At 41.8% G+C, this 15,736-nt stretch overlaps 1 long non-coding RNA gene across 7 annotated transcripts in view; it reads left to right on the forward strand.

Moving 5' to 3' along the window:
• LOC135579623 (uncharacterized) overlaps positions 1-15,736 on the forward strand; it is an 89,302-nt gene that overhangs the window by 36,099 nt on the left and 37,467 nt on the right. The window lies entirely within an intron of this gene.

Genomic DNA, 15,736 nt, shown 5'->3' on the forward strand with positions numbered 1-15,736 from the left:
AAATGCTTTTCTTTCTTTTTGAATGCAAGTTAATTGAAATTGTGAGAGACTATGATAAAACACTGAAGGTCTCTGGCGTAATCACATTAAGTGTTACACCTGTACTATCTCCTCCTAGGTTTGGTCATTCCTTGTCACTTGAAGGGCTGGTAGGAAGTGAGTTTCTAAAAATGAATTAAAATGGCAGGATTGCATAGTTGTAATGCACAGATCTAAATGTGACCCATAGGCAATGACATTTTGTACTTGCTGAGAAGCAAGGCTGTTGGAACGGGAATGGTAGGACAGGTTGGAGAAAGTGGATAATCTTCAGCTGAGCCAAAGAACCGCATGTCTGTGATAGTGAATTAAATTTATTCCCTCTAGTGACCTTCTAACATAGCATGGTCTGAGAAACTTGGCTAAAGGCGCTGTAATGCACTATACTGGTCATCCTGCCTTTCTACTGTGGCTTTTTTTTTTCAGTTGGCAGGTATATTACCTGAAATATGATCTCCACGTGGTTGGAAAGAACTTAATGGTAAAAACAAGTTTTCAAATGATGTGCACCAATTTTTTTTTTTTTCATGAGAGTTCATACACTCAAAAATTACGCCTTTAATTTTGGATGCTTATTAACGCAAAAAGCAGACCTTTGGATCTCACATATAAAAGGTATCGAAGTGACTGTGTTCAACAAGTTTGCCACTTTTTTCCTCAATATGGTTTCAAAATAGCCTAAAACCAAAAGAGGGGCTTCCCTACAGCATTCTCATGAGGATGCAACCATAGCAGGGACTGACTGAGGTGCGAGCCCTGAGATTGTCTATAATATAGTTATCAGATTCTGCTTTCCTTCATTAACCTTTGACCTCCAAATACCTGGGTTGCAAGTCCCACTGAGACATGGCAATGCTGTTTGATAACAGAAGAAAGCACAAGGGAAATTAAAATTGCACTCTCAGTTGTCACCACCTTGTTCGCCGAAGGCGTGCGATGATGGTCGAGGGGCAGGTGTTGAAAACACTATAAGGATTTTTTCCAAGGAAAGGCCGAGTGTGAGTATAAGGGTGACGTGTCTGAAGATCGGGTTTGCTTTGCATGTGTTAGCAATACGTTAGAGAGAATGGAAGCTGGCAATGAGACTCTTTGGTTGTCTAGATATCTTAGGAAATATAAGATGTGCTATTTTCTGACCTATGTTTTTGGTAAGATGTGTTTTTGTGGGCAAATTCAAACTCTTGTGTGTGTGTGTTAGTGAATGCAATATTCAAATACACACAAAATTGCTGTTATGGTAAGCCAGCAGAGTAGCAGCATCTCCATCACAAATCTCAGCTCTTCAGCAGCGGTATCTTTGTAGCTTTCTCTCTTCCCCCTCCACCTCCCTCCTTCTCCTTCATGTTTGGGGATGTGGTTATCTCTGCATTACCAGTTTTGGTCCTACTGCACTGGGGCAGCTGGATGGGACGATTCAGCACGGTTTTATGCCCACCAGGACAACTGTCTCAGGTCAGGGAATGCTCAGGCAGGATGGGGCAAATGTGGTAGATCTATGCTTATGTGACTCTTGGTTGCTTATTTTGGGTAATGTGGATATGTCCAATACTCCACTTATTTTGGATAATTGTAGAGTCTCCTTGGATCTTATGACATGGGGTGTAGAGTAGATTTTTCTGCAGACTGCCCTTTTTCATACTGGCTGCTGGATCAGCGCCTGAAAGCAACTAAGCCTGGGCATCACAGCTGAAATCCAAAATTTGGGTCTTTGGGAGATGTTGTGTTCTGATTTTCATAAGCTTTGTTTCATAATTTACATCCCTCCAACTTGCGTGAGGTGAGAACATGGATCTGGGTAAAGTATTTTTCAGGATTTTTTTTAAGTAGTCAGAACTGAAGTAGTACTCTCCAGAAACCATCAGTACTCCATAGCAGCTGTTTTGGAGAGGATGTGTCAAGCAGAAACCTTGAGAACTTCTTTCATATTGCTACTCTTTTGTCAAAGCTTCTCATTATCTTACCATTCAGATTAACATACCATCGACCTAATTTCTGTTCCCCTTTAAGTGCTGTGGCATTTCATCCTGGAATTAATGCAGAGTGCTGCTAAAACTCAATTTATGTTCTGTTTGACAGAGCACTTCTGATTTTTGGATGACGATGTTCTTGGAGCTCTGTCAAGCTCTGTAAACAGTTTGTAACAATGAAAAAAGCAGTGAGATTTGACCAGATTAAACCCCAGAAGCTGCAGTTAAAACTCACTGGAGTTAAGAGGAGTGTTTCTGACGATCTGTTAATCTCTGCATCTGCCCCAACATACATGGGAGTCTGAAGTTTGCAGCATGGTGCGTGCCCTATTTCAGGAATGAATAGCATGTGGTCTTTACATTGTATTTAGCTTCCCCCACATGCAGGAATGAGATCCCAAGTAACTTGTCCCTTATCTTAAGTGTCTCTCCCTTGTCACTGTGTCAATTGTCGGCTCTGCTAGTCTGGCTCATGTTTTAGGTGGCCTCTTGACCTTTGACTGTTTAGTTGATATACCTGCAAATATGATCTTTTTGGTAGAGTTTTGCTTACTTGGGATCTGAAACACAGGAAAAACTTAAGGACTCAATGCAAGGTATTGAAATTAATTTTGTTCTTTTTCTTAATAAAAAGTTCTTTTTATACTATATGAGAATTAATAAAAATATATCTATTTGAGCATTAGCGCTTGGCCAAACCTGCCCAGGAAACCTGTAATAGGGATTTCATGAGAAAAAGTTGATGAACTTGTGTTCTCCTGATCTTTCTTGAGCACTGAACTGATTTCTGGATTTTTATTTGTCTGGGGGGGGGGAGGATTCGTAATTCCCGTGATCTAGAGGTGAGTGTGTAACGCTGCCTTTCAAGTGTAACCAAATCTATACCTCTGAGGTAGTATATTCTCTTCCAAGTCAGAAGGAATGAATTGTTTAACAACTGCTGGTTCTTCATCTACTAACTGGTACATCTTAGATGAAGATTTTCAATATTTTGTTCTGGATTGGTTAGCTGAATTCTTGTATTGGGTCAAGTTCCTGTATTTAAGTGAACTGTATCCTGTTCTGCATGCCAGTTTCTGGGACAGTGTTTGAAAATAAATACTTCAATGATATTTCTAACTGTTTTGAGGCATACAACAGCCAGGTCTGTTGAGAGTATTGTAGCACTGACAGTTGTCTTTCAGGGCTATAAAACATTTAAAATGTTTTTATGTGGTGCTATGTACAGTAACTGATGTGCATTTAGAAGGCAGAAGGAGGGAATAAGCTTTCTATGCTCTTATCAGGGACAGAATACATGCAAGGCTTTGCTCTTCCTTGGATACACTGGAGCATTTAGGGTTAAAATGTTCTATACAACTACTAGAGAAACTCTCTTTACCATGTGTCATCACTGTATATACACATAAGCCCAAATAAAAAGCAGAGTATTCATAATAGGCAGTCAGTCTCTTAAATATTTACCTTTTAATCAAGATACAGAAGTCTTTATTATATTCACATGTACCCAGGTTTCCTCATTGTCACATCTAGCTCTTTTGAAATGAAGAAGCATTAATGATATTGCATGGAGAGGTGGGAAATAGTCATGTTTTGGCATGGTACAGGCCACGTGGGAGAACAGCAAGATACATTTTATTTTAAAGCATGATTTTAAAAGCAATTTCTCAGTGATTCTTGTAGGGGATATTGTCTTATTGAGCATGGCATCGTCAAATGTGCCAAAGCTTTTCTGCTGCTTTTCTTGTTTGAGAATGGATATTAAAATTATGGCTATACTTTGTGTTGTCATGAAACATGGCGAGGATAATGATAACTAAGTTCCATTGTCTAAAACCGCCTTTTTTTTAGAAAAAAAAAACAATCTAACATCGGATGAAATAAAGTAGTGCAAGACATTTCAGATCAAAACCTGCATGTTCACTGCAGTTGAAAACTTCTGCGGACCTCCTGTGACACTGTTTCTCATCTCTCCAAATGCTGAGACACAGCAGTTCACCATTGTACCAAACATACGAAAAATAACATCTCTGCCAGCAAATAGCTTCAATATATGTGATCTACTTTTGAGAGAAATGCCCCAATTAAAGGGTCGTAATTAGCCATTTAGATGAAAAAAAAAATCTCAGAAAATAAATCAATTTAAAATTAATCTTTATATGAGCCAATTTCAGTGTTAAGAAAGAGAGTAAAGAGAGTCTTGAAATACTTAATCTTCTTGAAAATCATGAAGAAAAATATTGTGAATCTACAGTTGTGGTTTTGTTTTGTTTTTTATTTGTTTGTTTTTTAAGCTAAAGCACTTTCCCCAAATACTTGCTCCATGAATACTTAATGGGACAACCACTTATTACTGCTTCAGGGGCCTTTAAGTAAAAACACTGAGGCTGTTCTAATAATCATATTGCTGAAAGTGCATGATTTCTATTGGCTATGTTTTGCAAGCCCCAAGAAAGTTTCAATGGGTTGTGAAAAACAAGTTATTACAAATAACTTCATTGGAGTTCTCTTTTATTATGACAGTTGTTTGAAACTATGTTTAGCTAACCAGGAACTGCCATAAATTTTAATAGTTTAATTAAATTCAATTATATTTAATTTTCTGACAGATTAGATATATAGATAAATATAAAAATATGTGTAGGTGTGCTGTGTCTATAAATAGGTATTTAAATACATCTGCACACATAAATTTATGGAAGAATTCTAATAAATAATTAACACATGAAAGTTGCAACATATAATTATTACCACCCAGGTAAAAATGCAATAAATGTTACTGAAAGGTACTGGACATGTTATTCTATGCTGTAGTGACCTTCCAGGTACAGTTTTTTACTCTGATGACAAGTAGGTATCATATATAATAAAAATATGTGCCTATACTGCTGACTGCTATCTCCTTTTCTGATGATAAAGTTACCTAAAGGTAGAAGTGGTTGCAGAAACCTGAACAGTGCCCAGATTTAGGCTCCGAGTCACGTTTCTGGACAGACAATTTAGCCGCAAGTCTGTGATGGGAATTGAGCAAATGGTATAACTGTTTCTTCCTCCTCGTACTTTCGACCTGCAAACAAGATAAGAGATGAAGAAAATATTTGTAGTAAATAAGTAATGTGATTAACTCATAAAATTCGTGGTCAGTTTGCAGAGTGATCAAAGTTGGGGAGTGGGATACAAAGTAAGAGAAAGAATAATTCACACTCTTTCTGGTGGCTCTTGTGTTTCTTGCCTTCCAGGTTAGCCTGGTATTTTGCAAACTGCAACTCTTGGTTTTTTTGGAAACCAGAACTGAACTAATGTAACGTTTGGAGTTCTATTAATACATTCTATATTGTACTATAGTATATTCCCGACCCTCCTCATCTAGACCCAGAATCTGAGGATAACACAAATCTCTCTCAGCCTGACTTGATTAAAGTCTCTTTTCTACACTTTCATGTGTTACTCTTCAACAAAGGGAAAAAGAGTTTGCACTTGAGTCTTTTAAAATTTGTCAGTTGAAAGAATGAGTGACTATAGTTTGTGAACCCATTTAAGCCTCGTCTTCTTTTTTTTTTTTAAACACATTAAACAATATGTCAATCAGACAAGTCAATTTAAAGAAAACACAATAATTAAAAACCATCCCAGGGGGATGAAGACTGTTACAGAGGGCTGTCATTTGATGCCAACGTGATTTCCCAGTGATCTTGAATACAAAGAGTGAGGGAACATTGAGCAGTAGACTGTCTCAAAGAATGGTCATGAAATACGTTTTTTTCCCCCTTGTCCAGTGAAAAGTTCATACAATTCACACACCCTTCGGTCAATTACTTGAAAAGATATTTAGCTCCCTGCGTAATCCCCATCAGTGCATGTTTGTGCAGCTGAGGTGGTTGTGAGGAGCATGCAGTAAGACCAAGAGTGAGTTACTTAAAGTTTTCCAGCCACCTAAGGTGGGCAGAGAGATGGCAGAACGATGTACAACATCCATACATGGTGGTCAATGGAATGAGAGGGACAGGCTGCTAATAAATACACGAGACGCAGAGCAGTGGTGTGAAGTTGAAGCTGTTATTTCACATGTCCTCACTCTCACACTTAGCTGTGGAAACTCCAGGCCTGTCTGAGATGCCAACAGACCAATTTTATATCTTTAACTGATATGCAGGTGTCTTCCTTCTATATATACACTGGTGAAAACAGCTAGGTTTATTTATAGTTGTTTTCGCCCCTGCCTCCAATTTTTTTATCCTTACCAAATTTTGACCCTGGAGACTAGAAGCCTTTCGCAAACCTGGAGTGTGACTTGGAAAATCTTTGCCCTGAACCTCATGGTGTTACTGGTAATCTTACTTCGGTTCTGGTGAGATCATTGGAGCAGCGACAGTCACAATTTTTGACAGTGGCAAAGCTTCTATCATGCTGATTGTAATCTTGGTGGATTAAAGGACCAGCTGCTCTGCCTTGAGCCTGAAGTGATCTCCTTATAATAAATAACTCCTCAGAGAGGTGGCACTGCCTGCATAACTCAGAGAGAAACCCAGTTTCTGATGCTCCCTGGAGCCAAAGTCGAGTTTTCAGCTGTTGAAGAGCCCCCTGACTTCAGCGAGGTTGTTCGGAGCATGCAGATGAGATATATGAGCATGTATTTTGATGCAGGAGGATCTTGGTTTCTTTGGGACGCCCACGGGTGAAATGCTGGAGGACATGTGCACCCGTGTGTTAGTGTTGATGGGATAAGAGACAACAACACAGACCCACGTGTGGTTCCTGCAGCAACTCTGCTGCTGCAAACTGCAGTAGGGAAGTTTTGTAAGGGCAGTGAATGCCCTCCAGTGGCAGAAAATAGGGAAATAGATTGGTTCAGTTTTCCATAATTGTTATGGAATTGGTATATATAGTTCGATTTCAATTCATAGATGTATCTCCTTAGGGTGTAGTGGTGCAGTGTTAAAAGACATCCTCACCTCTGGTCTTGCAGTTCCAGCAGACAGCAAAGAGCTAAACCTCAGTTGAAATCTTTGTTGGTATTTACTTTTATACAAGACAATGAATGTCAGGATGCTCTTACTAACAAACTTGTGTTGGTGAAGGGCACGTAATCTGACTGTCCAGCTTCATGAGCTGCCTGTTGATATGATTTTGTTTGCTGGAGCGTGTAGCAGAAAAGGGCCATCCTGCACGCTGCAGTCACAAGGTGGAGATGGGGAGAAGGGGAAATGTGGAGTCTGACTGTGTGAATCTTTTGAACAGTGAGATTATATATAAGTGATGGCTTTTTTTCTGTCTAATTTTTGGTTTTGTTTTTTAAACAATGCTGTCATAATGTATCCAGTTATAGTTGTGGGTCAGAGCTGTTAAGGTATTTCTTGCTGGTTTATAACATGAAAACAGCCTTTAGAGGGCATCAAATATACTGCAGCATATTTCCATGTTTGTCATGGAATAATCCTCTTGTAATAAAGAGGCAATGTGGGATGGAAACGTGCTTGATTGCCCTACTTTCAAAATTCAGAACAGGCTCATAAACAAATAAGAAGCTTTTATAACTATAAGCCAAAACCCCAAGAAGGCCTTGAATACTATGACAGTGCTGACTCCAACATGCCTGTTTGCTGAAGTGGTTTCCCCAGCCTGCAGATACCCCATGCTGTCCCAGCACTGGGGAACTGCAGGGAATGGGCAGCAGGGCCAAAAAGCCAAGTTTGTGTCAAAAAGTCCATAATACTTCAGTGTTGTCTTAGGCCAGACAATGACCTGTGGATTCGTTAGACAAGATGGGCCCATAAGTTGTTATCTCCGTTGTTCCTGCATCCCAGGTGCATGCATGGGAATGTATTGATCCGTGTTCAATTTTGGGCCCCTCACTATAGGAAAGACATTAAGGTAATAGAGAAAGTTCAGAGAAGGGCAATGAAGCTGGTGAAGGGTCTGGAGCACAAGTCTGATGAGGAGCGGTTGAGGGACCTGGGGCTGTTCAGCCTGGAGAACAGGAGGCTGAGGGGAGACCTTTTTGCTGCGTACCTGAAAGGAGGCTGGAGCTTGGAGGGTTTTGGTCTCTTCTTCTGAGTAGTGACAGAATGAGAAGAAATGGCCTCAAATTGCACCAGAAAAGCTTCAGATTGGATATTAGGAAACATTTCTTCATGGAAAGGGTTTTGAAGAAGTGAAACAGCCTGCCCAGTGAAGTGGCAGAGTCACCATCTCTGGAGGTGTTTAGAAAACGTGTAGATGGTTCTTAGGGACATGGTTTAGTGCCAGTGTTATGTTAATGGTTGCACTTGATGATCTTGACTTGATGATCTTGAGAGTCTCTTCCAAACAAAATGATTCTATGATCATGTTGTTTGTTGCTGGGGGCTTTTTCTTCCATGTTTAAGCTTGTTTTGATGGCCAGGCATTTAGTATGCAGCCTATGCCCACTTTAAGCCGAGAGCCTGGAAGTGGAAAGCTGGCATCAAGGACAGAGTCCTGCCCAGCATATTTTTGCTCTGAGTTGCCCCAGAATTTAAATATCTGGAAATCACATTACCATGAACATCTTTTTTTTTTTTTTTTTCATGTGAGGTGTAGCCCTTAGAAATATTCTGGAAATATTCACCTTATAAAAGATTGATGCTCATGTGTCTTTTCTCCCTGGTTGCCCTCTGCCATGCCTGGCCTGGTCCCAAGCTTGGTTGCTCTGTGGTGGTAAGACAGTAGTCTTGATCAAGGCCTTCTCAGTTGTCTTTGATTACTTTAGCTTCTTATTCGCAACACTTACAGTAGGTAAAACAAGAAGACAATAACCTGAGCTTTACAGTAATATTTTGGGGTGATATAGAGGCTACCCTTTTGGAAAAGAGATCAAGCTGTGCTGCCCACACTATATGAATATCAGCACAGGTAAAACTAGTAATTAGTACTTTAAATGACCCTTGATGTTGCCTCTGGAATGTTGCTTTTCCAGAAAGAATTTTCTGGGCTCGTCATCATTTGGTGGTGGCCCAGGAAAGAGTGACATCAGAAACCGATGGAAGCTTTAGTGCAAGATGTGAGAGTCTCTTGTAAACTGTGGCTGGATTTCTATATAAGCTTAGTACAAGTTATTTAGCAGTTCCCACATCTCCATGGGTGCCTCTGGATAACCAGCTACATAGAGGCTTACTATTTAAACATGCATCGCTCATGAGGATTATACTTAAAATATCTATAGGAAAGACACTAATAGTGTTCATAATATTTACGTTAGCTCTCGAGTGTGCTAAGAGGTCTGCTTTCCTTCCCGATTTTGTCAGATCATTGATTTTACGCTTCTTCCAATATTTTGCTCAGTTCAGCAAGCAAATATAAAAAGATATTTTTAATTTTGTTCTAGGAAATGCAATAATCTATTGGATTAAGTAAAAGACTTGCCAGAGATGTTAATTTGGAAACACTGGTTGTTCTTCTTTTGATTTATTAATAAATTACTTAGCAAAGTTCATAAAGAAATAGACCTAATCAGAGCAAAAAAGTGTTTTGATTTTTAAAATAATTTTCTTTTTCTTTGAGGCTAATATATGAACACTTGTAACGCACATAAATATATAAGAAGACAAATAATATTATTAGAAATTCAAGAGCAGAAAAGATCCTCAGTTAAAGAAAAATATATTTTTCTGTTTTCTTCATATCAGTTTCCAAAGATGACTCACATCTTGTTCCAAATGATATTTGTCTGCTGTTGAAGGCTGTCACATTACAAGTCATAAGCATAAACGTTCTTCACAGGATGCTCTGACGGAGCTGATTTAATACTTATAGGTTGCAGCTGAATGTTAAGTTTTCAATTTTCAAACACAAGTTATAATAGCGTGTTCATTCTGCACAATTCAAATAGTAGAAGTGTCCAAAAAGTAATTCTTGTTGACTTACCTATTGAAAACTCATGTTCTCAAACTTCATCAGTCAATATTGCCTTGTGTGCGTTTGTGTGTATCGAGAGGGTGTCAGGCTAAGAGGAAAACATGAGCTCGTGTTGACACAGCATTACTCGGAGGAAAAGGTACATATCTGCTGGGAGAGCCGTGTTTAACAAGAGAAGTGGCGTTTGACACCATTACTCATTTAAAATCAAGCACTGCAGTTAATGTGTTCAAACAGCAGATCCACAGCCTTGCCTGAAGTTTTGCTGCACCATCATCCCCCATATGGCTGGGCTGAGTGGAGTAGTAAAAGCGGTAAAAACAAGAATCTGCCTTGTTTGGTCCCAATAATCTTGTCCAGGGCCTGGCCTTGTTGGAGATGTGGTGCACAGCTCTCAGGTGGTGGCATCCCTGGAGGTGACTTTGTTTTTCCCAGGGAACATCAGTGCCATTGCCTCTGCTCCCTGCAACCCAAGAGCAAGGATTCGGGCTCTGGGCATCGGCTGGACCAGGAACTGATCTCCCTTTGGCTTTAACCTCACTGAGCCTCAGCTCCCAGAGCTAAAAGCTTCTCCTATAGCACAGACCTGGTGAGAGGGGTGTCCTCTCACATCCATTGCTCAGGCAGCAACGCAAAGTTGCTGCATCTGCCCCTGTCCTCAAATATACCGTACACTTGTGTTCCCCACAATTGTGATTGCTGGAATTATTAATAGTAAACTCTGAGCAAGTTCAGTGAGTGGTTATCTGCTTATCTAGCCAGCTTCTGGGTCACACTGGTACCCTGATGCCAAAGGCTGGGTTGACCCAGAAGAGAACTGGGTTATATCCATATTCCTCCACACTCAGCTTACTGATGTATTCAAATTGATAGGGCAGCAAAGCTGAATTTAGAACACAGGGGTTTTCACTCCCACTTTAATGTCTGTGCTTAACACTCTGATAGCCATCTCTCAGAAAGTTTTGTAATCTATACTGTTCCCTTGCCATTTTCTGAGCAGCATTGTGGCTTATGCAGAAGCCCTTAGGCCAGTGTATGTGGGCAAGAGCATGCAGGGGATCTTGAATAGTGAGATGCTGCTGTTTCAGATCTTTCTTTTCCTTTTTTTTTTTTTTTGTATTCTGAAACATACCCTGTGAAGGAAAAGAATCCATGAGCTCATGGCACTTCTATGTTCAACAACCATTTTTCAGAGCGTGCTTTTTTCCCCTCCAGGAGGAGCAGTGAGGGATGTGTTTATGTGCAAGGGTAGTTGTGCATGGCAGCAGAAAGTCTGAGCTCATCCCATCTTTCCTAAACAAGAGCCTAAAAATAGTGCCAAAATCACTCACTGCAAAACACAAAGTATGGTGCTCTTTGGCTATGTAAAAGCTGACTGGAGCTATGCCCTTGTTCAAAATGCTTTCAGATTTATAGGCCATGTGGACTAAACGAAAATACTTGGAAGGAAAAAGGAGGCTTTCAAGGATTATTGACTTGTCACCTTATTCTGGACAAATAAACCTATGGATAAAAAGAGAATAAAAATGCGTTTACTGAGATGAGACATTTGATCTGATAGGGAAAGGCTGCTGTGGAGCCAAACTCACTCTACATGCTCTCTCATCTCCAGGAGATCTGGGCTGCAGATCAGACCCATTAGTCAGTCTGTAATCCCAGCGAAGCCTCATGTAGAGGGTAAAAAAGGTCAGAGAAGACTGTGACAACACTTACTAATCCTTAGCCTGTACTATGGTGATTTTTTCAAGCTGGGTCCATGACTTTAAAACCCCATTTCTAACCTACGGAGGCCAGTGTTAGTACACACCATGTCACCAGCATCTTCAACAGCTCTGGGCTTTTATGTACCCTTCAGTGGGGACTGGAGCTCTGCACGGCTGAAAGGTGCCGAGAGCAGAGCAATGCTGAGATGGATGCCAGAGCTCCCCCCGTTTTTAATGAGAGGCAGTACTGAACGTGGGTTTCAGGAGGCAGAAGTGGGAGTGAATGTGGGTGCTTTGAACATCTGCATGGGCATCCAGTTCAGCACCTGAGCCTGTCAGCCTGCACCAAGCTGCTGAGGTGTCTTCTCATGGGTACGACCTTGCTATAAGTTGTGCTCAAGAATTATCTGAAGGGGAAATCCATATTCTTACCTATTTTCAGGCTGAGAGGGGCATTGAGCAAGCTTGGTGTACACCCCAAATCATCACCAGACTAGGAGGACAATTTTGCTGCTAATGCAGTAGATACGACCAAAACAGATCTGAGGAGTTTGACTTCGCAACAGAAACTACATCCTTCACCATACTGTGATTTGGTTGACTCCTTCCAGCTATATGTTTCTTAAAATATTGATGGCTGAGGTTGCCTTAGCAAGGCAGTGAAGTTTCACAGACTTAGCAACCCATTTGTGTTTGGGTTGAGAACTTTTCTGTGGAGCTGCTAGATGGAGGTCCCATCTCATCCGCTGTAGCTAAAACTGAGGAGGAAAACTTACTACAGGGGAAACAAAACAAAATGGGTATACAGGTGTTGACAAATGGTGCAAGCAATATATGATATTAGTGGGAGTCTTCTTCATTGGCACTGGTAGCTTTGGGTTTGGCCCCATGCAGAAGAAGTCCAAGGGCACTGGTTCCTCCTTATTTTTTTTTTCCTAATGTGCTAGTCCCAGGAGGCCTTTAAGTGCCTGGACTGGCAAAATATTTTCCGGAATGTGGTTAGTCCTTTCTGTCTGCCAAAATAGATCATTCCGCTGCATTTTTCATGAAAAATAAAAAAAGTCAAAGCTACTGAAAGTGTGTGTATTTCTAAGTGGCCATAGGCTTTTTGTTCTTCTTGAGGTATTTTAAGCATTTCCCAGGAGGCCATCAATAGCACTTCTTATTCCTGATTTCTACAGTAGGTTCCAAAGGCTTGTCCTGGGGTGGGCAGCCCTGCTTTCCCTGTGGGCTGAGCCAGTGTTCCTGCTGCACCAGAAGCTGCTGGAAGCCGCAGCCTCTTGCTGGGCATCTCTGTCAGCAAGCTATCACATGCAGAGCTGTCGGTGCTAATTTGCTTAAAAATCACCGTGAGATGATTAAACTAATTTGTATCCCTTCCTAATTTGGGCTTCTGGTGTTTCTGGGCTCCCTCCAATGCCAGGAGACTTGTTTGTCTGCAGAAGACAGGATCCTGGGACAACCCCAGGCAGTGCTACAGGCTCAGGGGAAGAGTGACTGGAAAATGCCTGGGGGAAAAGCATCTGGGGGTGTTGACTGACAGGCCGCTGACCATGAGCCAGCAGTTTTCCCCAGGTGGCCAAAAAGGCCAACAGCATCCTGGCTTGTATCAGGAATAGTGTGGCTAGCAGGAGCAGCGCAGTGATTGTGCCACAGTACTTGGGACTGGTGAGGACCCACCTCAAATCTTGTGTTCAGTTTTTGGCCCCTCATCATATGAAAGACATGGAAATACTAGAGAGAGTGCAGAGGAGGTGACAAAACTGGTGAGGGGCCTGGAGCACAAGTCTGATGAGGAGCAGTGAAGGGAAATGGGGCTGTTCAGCCCGGAGAAAAGGAGGCTGAGGGGAGATCTTATCGCTGTCTACAGCTACCTGAAAGGAGGTTGGAGCGTGGAGGGTGTTGGTCTCTTCTCCCAAGCAGCAAGTGATAGGATGAGACGAAATGGCCTCAAGTTGCTCTAGGGGAGGTTTAGATTGGGTATTAGGGTTGTCGGGCGTTGGAACAGGCTGCCCAGGGCAGTGGTGGAGTCACCATCCCTGGAGGTGTTTAAAAGGTGTTTAGACAAGGTTCTTAAGGACATGGTTTAGTGCTAGAGTTAGATTAGGTTATGGTTGGACTCAATGATCCTGAGGCTTTCTTCAAACTAAAATGGTTCTATGATTGTATGCCCACACACCTGCCTGGACAACCCCTTGTCCCATGTGGTGTTTGGTTTTAAGGCTCTACAGAGGATACATATGTTGGCAGCCAGGATAAACCATCCCTTCCCCAGTGCATCGGCCATAAATGGAAAAATCTGAAGGAAATGCAACAAATCTGCCTTAAATTTTTCTCAATGTCCTGTCTTCCTGAGATGTCCTGAATCTGCCTGTGAGGGTACCGTCAGGGCAGGGTGAATGTTTCCCTGTCCCTGTGAACTGCTTTGGACAGTAATGTAGAAAATGTCAGGGAGGATCACCGAGCTGGGAAGGTTACTATTAAGTGGAAAACTTTCAGGGGGCTTTTCAGCTCCTTGGCACAGTAATGTGATAAATCATCTGCAAAGTGTTTTTCCAGCAGATGTGGCTGTACAATGTGCAATGCATCTGACAGCAAACATCTGTCTGGGCTGCAGCAACAACGGGGTCTGTTTTTCCAATCAGATTGGTTTGCCTTACTCATCTGACGGAGATGAAGTTCCCCTGAACCTTGGCTCCCCTTTGGCTGCTATGCTTCCCAGCTGAGTGCCCTCCACATCACAACAGGGATGTTGAGCAGAGTGAGGGATGCTGTGGCCACCGGCCAGGAGGACACAGGGGTGGCACACGACTTCCAGCCTCAGGGCAATTTGAAGATTAAACTTCAGTTATGAGAGTTTAACTTGGCTTGACTTGAACTGGGTTGCAGGTTGCATCCAAAAAAAGGAACAGGACTTAGTGTCTTTCTGTAGCCAGGGTAAGGCTGTAAATCTCACCAGCCATACTTATTCTCACTGGACCTTTGTGGACCTCTCGCAAGATGTTGATCTCATTGCATTTCCACAAATTTCATGTGAATTCCCACAAAAGTGACTGAACACCTGACACCCAAGGCCCCAGTTTAACCACAGGCATAGTCTGGCACGTTAGCGTTTGGCCTTCACTTGGTTCCTGTACAAAGATGGTTTTGTGCTTCAGCTTACGTTTGTATCACTGCTCTTATGAGGTTGCAAATGCTGAGTCCAGCGAAAGAAATTCAAACAATCAAGTAATTGTGACCAGCTAGGCTGGTTAAATCCTACAGAGTGGGAAAGGAGCTCTTCCTCTAGCAGGCGGACTCTGAAATATGTGGGGTTACCCCTCTGCTGTATCTTCTTTCTCAAAAAGAATTAATCTGACTGAAAAATAAAAGGTAAATGAGAAGTAAATGCTTAGCTCTGGAGATCAGTGAAGTGCACCAGAGGAGACAATGTCTTGCCCTCTGACAGCAATGCTTCTTTTAGCTTTGATAGCTACTCACTATGATTTATAAACAACGATGGAAATCAGGGCAACGGATAAAAGTAAATGGTACATAAAGCAAACTGCTTATCAATAACAATATCCAGAGTTAAAGAATCTAGTGGATTACACACCTCTGGGCAAAGGGAGGTTGTTGTAAGGGCAGGGGGGTGATGAAGTCAAGGAGAAGATGCAAATAGAAGGCACAAAACTGGCTCCGTTTACTTGCAGGGCATGCTGGTGGGAGAACTGCCACCACGTGGCATTGGGGAAATGCAAGAGGATGAGGAAAAGCTCTTTCTAAATCTTTGCCAAAAACTCACATGATCTGTCTGTGTAGTGTGTGTTTTTCTTGGCAATCTTGTAGAGGAGCCAAAAAAAAGAATGGGTAGGGTTTTCCTCCTACCCGGCCTGGTCTGCTGTGTTTACTTGTCAGAGTCAAAACAAGATTGCGAGGGAGAAGTGTGGGAAAACTTCATCATGAACGCGTTTCTGAAGACAGCGAAGGAGTGGAGGCAGCTATGGACCTGGGCAATTAGAAGTGAGAGTTGTGTCCTACTGATTTCCAGACCTGCCATGGCCCCTAGAGTATTTTTATAACAACATTCCTGCTGGGCTAAAGAAAAAAGCAGGCCAAGATTTCAGAAATCGAGTATGACAAACTCTGACAATTGCTGTATCTTCTCCATGTCCA

The sequence above is a fragment of the Columba livia genome, chromosome 5, assembly GCF_036013475.1.
Source record: "Columba livia isolate bColLiv1 breed racing homer chromosome 5, bColLiv1.pat.W.v2, whole genome shotgun sequence".
Lineage (NCBI taxonomy): Eukaryota > Metazoa > Chordata > Aves > Columbiformes > Columbidae > Columba > Columba livia.